This window comes from Triticum urartu, chromosome 6 (assembly GCF_003073215.2).
Source record: "Triticum urartu cultivar G1812 chromosome 6, Tu2.1, whole genome shotgun sequence".
NCBI lineage: Eukaryota > Viridiplantae > Streptophyta > Magnoliopsida > Poales > Poaceae > Triticum > Triticum urartu.
The window spans coordinates 389,018,273-389,025,689 of NC_053027.1; positions in this window are offsets into that span (position 1 = coordinate 389,018,273).

Here is a 7,417-nt window from a genome sequence, read left to right on the forward strand (position 1 = left end):
GTTGTGGTTGTTGTCGGGCTTCTCAACCAATGTCCAAACTTGGTTTCTCTCAAAATTGTGTAGCTCTTCATGCATAGCGTTTATCCAATCCGGATCTTACAATGCTTCTTCAACCTTCATAGGTTCAATGCTAGAGATGAATGAATAGTTTTCACAAAAGTTAGCTAAACGAGTTTTTGAGCGAGTGATTCTCCCGGTTTGTATATCATTGAGGATTTGCTCGACGGGATGATCTTTGGCAATTCTTGCTCGAACTCGTGAGAGCTTTTGCTTGGGTCTTCGTTGAACATCTTCTTCATCTTGTTCTTCTTCTTGGCCTTCTTCATTGTTGACGTCGTCGTTCTCTTGTCATGGTGGAGAAAGAGGTTGTTGATGTTCGTCTTGATGCATTTCCTTGTCTTCTTCATATTGGTGTGTCCCACTTGTGGATGCTTCCATGTCGATTCTTGGTTCACCTTGTCGTGAAGTAGAAGCTTCCACTTGGACGGATGAAGTACTCTCCTTCACCTCCGTTGGACGAATTTTGCCAATGGACAAGTCTTGGATTGCTTCTGAAGGGTCTTTGTCTCCTACATCAATTGGCAATTGCTCTACTTGCGAGCCATTAGATTCATCAAACTTCACATCTACCGTCTCTTCAACCTTTCGGGTGAAATTGTTGTAGACACGGTAAGTGTGAGAGTTTGAGCCATAACCAAGTAGAAAACCTTCATGAGATTTAGGAACAAACTTTGAACGACGATGCTTATCAAGAATGTAGCACTTTGAGCCGAATACTCGAAAATATCCAACTTGGGGTTTGTTACCGGTGAGAAGCTCGTATGCCGTCTTGCCGAGTAGCTTGTGAAGATATAAGCGATTTGTTGCGTGACAAGCTGTCTCAACCGCTTCTGCCCAAAAGTGCTTTGGCGTCTTGTATTCATCAAGCATCGTTCTTGCCATTTCGATGAGCGTCCGGTTCTTCCTCTCAACAACTCCATTTTGTTGAGGTGTGTACGTAGCCGAGAACTCGTGTGAAATCCCTTCTTCGTCAAGAAAGGTGTCCACATTTGCGTTCTTGAACTCCGTTCCGTTGTCACTCCGAACCTTCTTGATCTTCACGTCAAACTGATTTTGGGCCTTCCTAGCGAAGTTTCTGAAGATCTTCTGGACCTGCGACTTGTCATTAAGAAAGAACACCCACGTAAATCTTGAAAAATCATCAACTATAACGAGACCAAAAGAACTTCCACCGAGACTCTTGTAGGCGTTGGGACCAAAAAGATCCATATGAAGTAGCTCGAGTGGCCTTCTTGTGGTCATGATGTTCTTCACGGGATGCCTTCCTCCAACCTGTTTACCTGCTTGACAAGCACTACAAAGTCTATCCTTATCAAATATGACATCGTTAACTCCAAGGATATGATTTCCTTTAATAAGCTTGTCAAGGTTTCTCATGCCAACGTGACCTAGTCGTCTATGCCACAACCAACCTTTTGAGGATTTAGCAACAAAGCAAGTTTTAGGTTGTGCCTTTTTAGAGAAATCGACAATGTAAAGATCACCTCTACGCATACCGGTAAAGACCATTTTATGATTGTCTCGATGAAATACTTGGCAATCTACCTCAGTAAATAGGACATTCAAACCGAAATCAGCAAGTCTAGATACTGAAAGTAAGTTGTAGCCGAGAGATTCAATGAGCATGACATTTTGAATGGAACTATCATGTGAGATGGCCACCTTACCAAGGCCAACCACTTTACCCTTTGAATTATCACCAAAGGTGACATATTTTCGAGGGCCGTCATTTTCAGCAAGCTCACGAAACATCTCTTCATCTCCGGTCATATGATCAGTACATCCACTATCAAGAACCCATTCCTTTCCTCCTGATTCATATCCCCGAAGATTTGCCATAAGACCAAAATGTCTCATTGCATCATCAAGATCGAAGTCACTATCATCATCATCATCATAGTATCCATGTTCATCATGATCTTGTGACTCATCATTTCCTAGAGAGGGTAATTCATTAGATAAATGATCATCAAAGTGGTCACTTTTATGAATTCTTATAGCTTCGAATATGATATCACTAATGATTCCAACATCTCCTTTAGCATGCTTAAGATTGGTAAGTTCAAATTGACAATTACCAAAACTAGGATCACTAGAGTTCATCTTACTCAAGGCAATAGATTTATGGAGAATTTCATCCAAAGTTTTCAAGGAATGATCGGGAAATCGTTCCTCAAGAAATTTCCATATATTATAGGCACAATTAAGAGTAGGCAAACTAGCAATCAAATTTTTGGGCAATCCTCTAATGATGAGCTCAATAGTTCTAAGATTGCGAATCATGTCAATATCTTCATCTAGGGTAGGATGCAAAGGATCAATATGAGGTGCACAAGGGCTAGCAATATACTTGTTCAAATGATATTGATTGAAAATTACAAGCATCTCATTTTTCCACTCATGAAAATACTCTCCATCAAGAATAGGCACTCTATGTCTAAGACTCCCTAAGGTAGACATATCCATCTTTCTCCAATGGTGATTAAACCAAGGCAATGGAGACCAAAGCTCTGATACCACTTGTAGGATCTAGAAGTAGATGTGTCTAGAGGGGGGGGGGTGATTAGACACTTAGTGCTAAATTTGCAATTTTTAGGCCTTTTTGGTTTGAGTGGAGTTTTAGGCACAATTTCAACATACACAATACATATCAAGCAAGCATGCAAAGAGTATATGAGCAGCAGAATGTAAAGCATGCAACTTGCAAGAATGTAAGGGGAAGGGTTTGGAGAATTCAAACGCAATTGGAGACAAAGATGTTTTTCCCATGGTTCGGATAGGTGGTGCTATCCTACATCCACGTTGAAGGAGACTTCAACCCACGAAGGGTAACGGTTGCGCGAGTCCACGGAGGGCTCCACCCATGAAGGGTAATGGTTGCACGAGTCCACGGAGGGCTCCACCCACGAAGGGTCCACGAAGAAGCAACCACCCACGAAGGGTCCACGAAGAAGCAACCTTGTCTATCCCACCATGGCCATCGCCCACGAAGGACTTGCCTCACTAGCGGTAGATCTTCACGAAGTAGGCGATCTCCTTGCCCTTACAAACTCCTTGGTTCAACTCCACAATCTTGTCGGAGGCTCCCAAGTAACACCTAGCCAATCTAGGAGACACCACTCTCCAAGAAGTAACAAATGGTGTGTTGATGATGAACTCCTTGCTCTTGTGCTTCAAATGATAGTCTCCCCAACACTCAACTCTCTCTCATAGGATTTGGATTTTTTGGAAAGAATATTTGAGTGGAAAGCAACTTGGGGAAGGCTAGAGATCAAGATTCATATGGTAGGAATGGAATATCTTGGTCTCAACACATGAGTAGGTGGTTCTCTCTCAGAACATATGAGTTGGAATTGTGTATGTGTTCTGATGGCTCTCTCCACGAATGAAGAGGAGGTGGAGGGGTATCATAGCCTCCACACAAAATCCAACCGTTACACACAGTTTTCCAATCTCGGTGGGACCGAATCAACAAACTCGGTCAGACCGAAAAGGTAAACCTAGTGACCGTTAGAGATTTTTGGTGGGACTGACATGCAACTCGGTAGGACCGATATGGTTAGGGTTTGGGCATAACGTAATCTCGGTGAGACCGATTACACAAACTCGGTGAGACCGAGTTTGGTAATAAGCTAACCAGAGAGTTGGTCAGGCAAACTCGGTGGGACCGATTTGCTCTTTCGGTGAGACCGAAAAGTTACTAAAAGGAAACAAAGAGTTTACATTGCAATCTCGGTGGGACCGATTCGCTCTTTCGGTGAGACCGAAAAGTTACGAAAGGGAAACAGAGAGTTTGCAATCCCATCTCGGTGAGATCGAGATCCCTATCGGTAGAACCGAATTGCTAGGGTTTGGCAGTGGCTTATGACAAGTGAAACTCGGTGGCGCCGGCTAGAAAGAATTGGTAGGACCGAGTTTGGCTTAGGGTTTAGGTCATATGTGGATATGGGAAAGTAGTTGAGGGTTTTGGAGCATATCACTAAGCACATGAAGCAAGAGGCTCATTAAGCAACACCTCATCCCTCCTTGATAGTATTGGCTTTTCCTATGGACTCAATGTGATCTTGGATCACTAAAATGTAAAATGAAGAGTCTTGAGCTTGAAGCTTTAGCCAATCCTTTGTCCTTAGCATCTTGAAGGAGTTCCCACAACCTTTAGTCCATGCCACTGCATTGTTGAACTTATCTGAAACATGCTAGATAGAAATGTTAGTCCAACAAGAGATATGTTGTCATCAATTATCAAAACCACCTAGGGAGCACTTGTGCTTTCAAACGCACATGAAGAATTTGTGAATATAGTGGGTTGAGTATAGCATAGAGGGGGAAGGGTCCGATCACATTCACTTAGCAGAAGAACCAACTTGAAGAATTAGCAATAAGTGAATGTTGTAGAGGACATAAACATATATATATATATATCCAATGAAGAAAAACGACGGAAGTAGTGAAGACAATGCAAAGTTGAAGAATATGAATAATTGAGGAATTTCAACTTTTGGTGGTGGCATGACCCACCGTATAAGAATGATGATTTCAGACGCCGCATACAATTATCATAGGGTTCTGAGAATCAAATTCTTCGTTAATTTCTTCACACTAAGAGTGTTATTCTTCATTGATTGAAGAAAAACGTTTCTTCATGTGTTGCACATCTAAGTCATCAATTTTGCATAAGTGTTAGGATGAGTGTCCTTTTCGAAGAACATTCGAAGATTTTAGGATATTTAGCTCACACCGCAACTTGTCAAATCTCTTCTCATCCAAGGGCTTTGTGAAGATATCGGCTAGCTATTCTTCAGTCTTCACATGCTCAATAGAAATGTTGCCCTTCAACACATGATCACGAAGAAAATGATGACGAATCTGAATGTGCTTTGTCTTCGAGTGCTGAACTGGGTTGTGAGCAATCTTGATGGCACTCTCATTGTCACAGAAGAGAGGCACATTCTTCATGTTGACGCTGTAGTCCTCGAGAGTTTGCTTCATCCATAGCAATTGAGCACAGCAAGAACCAGCAGCAATGTACTCAGCTTCAGCAGTAGATAGTGATACACAGTTCTGTTTCTTCGAGGACCAACAGACCAAAGATCGTCTGAGGAAATGACATGTACCAGATGTTGACTTGCGGTCCACACGATCACCAGCATAGTCAGAGTCAGAATATCCAATGAGATCAAAAGCCGAGCCCTTGGGGTACCATAATCCAAGTGTTGGTGTGTGAGCTAGATATCGAAGAATATGTTTCACATCCTTATGGTGTGATTCCTTCGGTGCAGCTTGAAATCGGGCACACATGCAAACACTAAGCATTATATCTGGCCTAGATGCACATAAGTACAATAAAGAACCAATCATGGAGCGGTATACCTTATGATCGAAGTCAATACCATTTTCATCAGTGCACAGATGGCCATTTGTGGGCATAGGAATTTTGACGCCTTTACAATCTTGCATGCCGAATTTCCTCAGTACATCCTTGAGGTATTTCTCCTGAGATATGAATATGCCATTGCGTTGTTGACGAATTTGAAGACCTAAGAAGAATTTCAACTCTCCCATCATAGACATTTGATATTCTTCACTCATCATATAGGCAAATTCATCACTATAACGTTGGTTAGTACAGCCAAAGATAATATCATCAACATATATTTGGCACACAAACAATTCACCATCATAAGATTTAGTGAAAAGAGTAGGGTCGAGTGAACCGGGTTTGAAGCCTTTCTTCATGAGGAATTCCTTCAAGGTATCATACCACGCCCGTGGGGCCTGCTTGAGGCCATAAAGGGCCTTGTTGAGTCTGAAGACTTTGTCATGATTCTTTGGATCGTCAAAACCTGGGGGTTGAGCAACATATACTTCTTCCTCAAGCTTACCATTGAGGAATGCACTTTTCACATCCATTTGATATAAAGTGATGTTATTATGGTTAGCATAAGCAAGTAATATGCGAATAGCCTCAAGTCTAGCAACAGGTGCAAAAGTTTCACCGAAATCAATTCCTTCAACCTGTGTGTAGCCTTGTGCTACAAGCCGTGCCTTATTCCTCACCACAAGGCCATTTTCATCTTGCTTGTTGCGGTAGATCCACTTTGTGCCGATGATATTGTGCTTGCGAGGATTTGGACGTTTGACCAGTTCCCAGACATTGTTGAGCTCGAATTGATGTAGTTCTTCTTGCATGGCCTGAATCCACTCAAGCTCCAGAAATGCTTCATCTACCTTAGTGGGCTCTGTAATAGAGACAAAAGCATAGTGCCCACAAAAGTTAGATAAATGTGAAGATTTTGAGCGTGTGAGAGGACCTGGCGCTTTGATGTCATTGATGATCTTTTCAACTTGCACTTCTTTTGCAATGTGAGGATGAGCTGGTTGTCGTTGAAGAATTTGATTAGCATTCTCTTCAGCACCATTTTCTTCAATATTTTCTTCAGGTGCATTAGCTCGACGTTCTTCATGTTCTGGAATGAATTCTTCAGCAGATTCTTCAGCAGGAATGACATCCTCAGTAGCCTTGAACTTGATTGTTTCCTCAGGTGCTGCTTCATCTATCACCGTAGGTAGGTGCTCTCTTTGCGAGCCATTTATTTCATCGAACCGCACATCTATAGTTTCAACAACCTTGTGAAGAATGTTGTTGAAGACTCTGTAGGTGTGCGAGTCCTTTCCGTAACCAAGCATAAAACCTTCATGTGCTTTCAGTGCAAATTTTGAGTTGTGATGAGGATCTCTAATCCAACATTTGGCACCGAAGACTTTGAAATAACTTACATTGGGTTTCTTATCAGTGAGGAGTTCATAGGCAGTCTTCTTGAAGAATTTGTGAAGATATACTCTGTTTATGATGTGGCACACAGTATCAATTGCCTCAGTCCAGAAATGACGATGCATTTTGTATTCATCAAGCATAGTGCGAGCCATCTCAGCAAGAGTCATTTCTTGCGCTCCATGATGCCGTTCTGCTGAGGAGTGTAAGGAGCAGATAACTCATGAGTAATACCAAGTTCATCAAGATAGTCATCGAGACCAGAATTCTTGAACTCAGTGCCATTGTCACTTCTGATGTGCTTGATCTTCACACCAAAGTTGGTTGAAGCCCTCGAGGAAAATCGTTTGAAGACTTCCTGCACTTCATGTTTGTAAGTAACAAGGTGTACCCATGTATAACAAGAGTAATAATCAACAATAACAAAGCCATACTGAGATGCTTGATTTGAAATAGCAGAATAATGATTATGACCAAGGAGATCCATGTGAAGCAATTCAAATGGGCGAGTGGTGGTCATGATAGTCTTCGCTGGATGCTTGGCCTTCATCATCTTCCCAGCTTCACAGGCTCCGCATAGGTGAT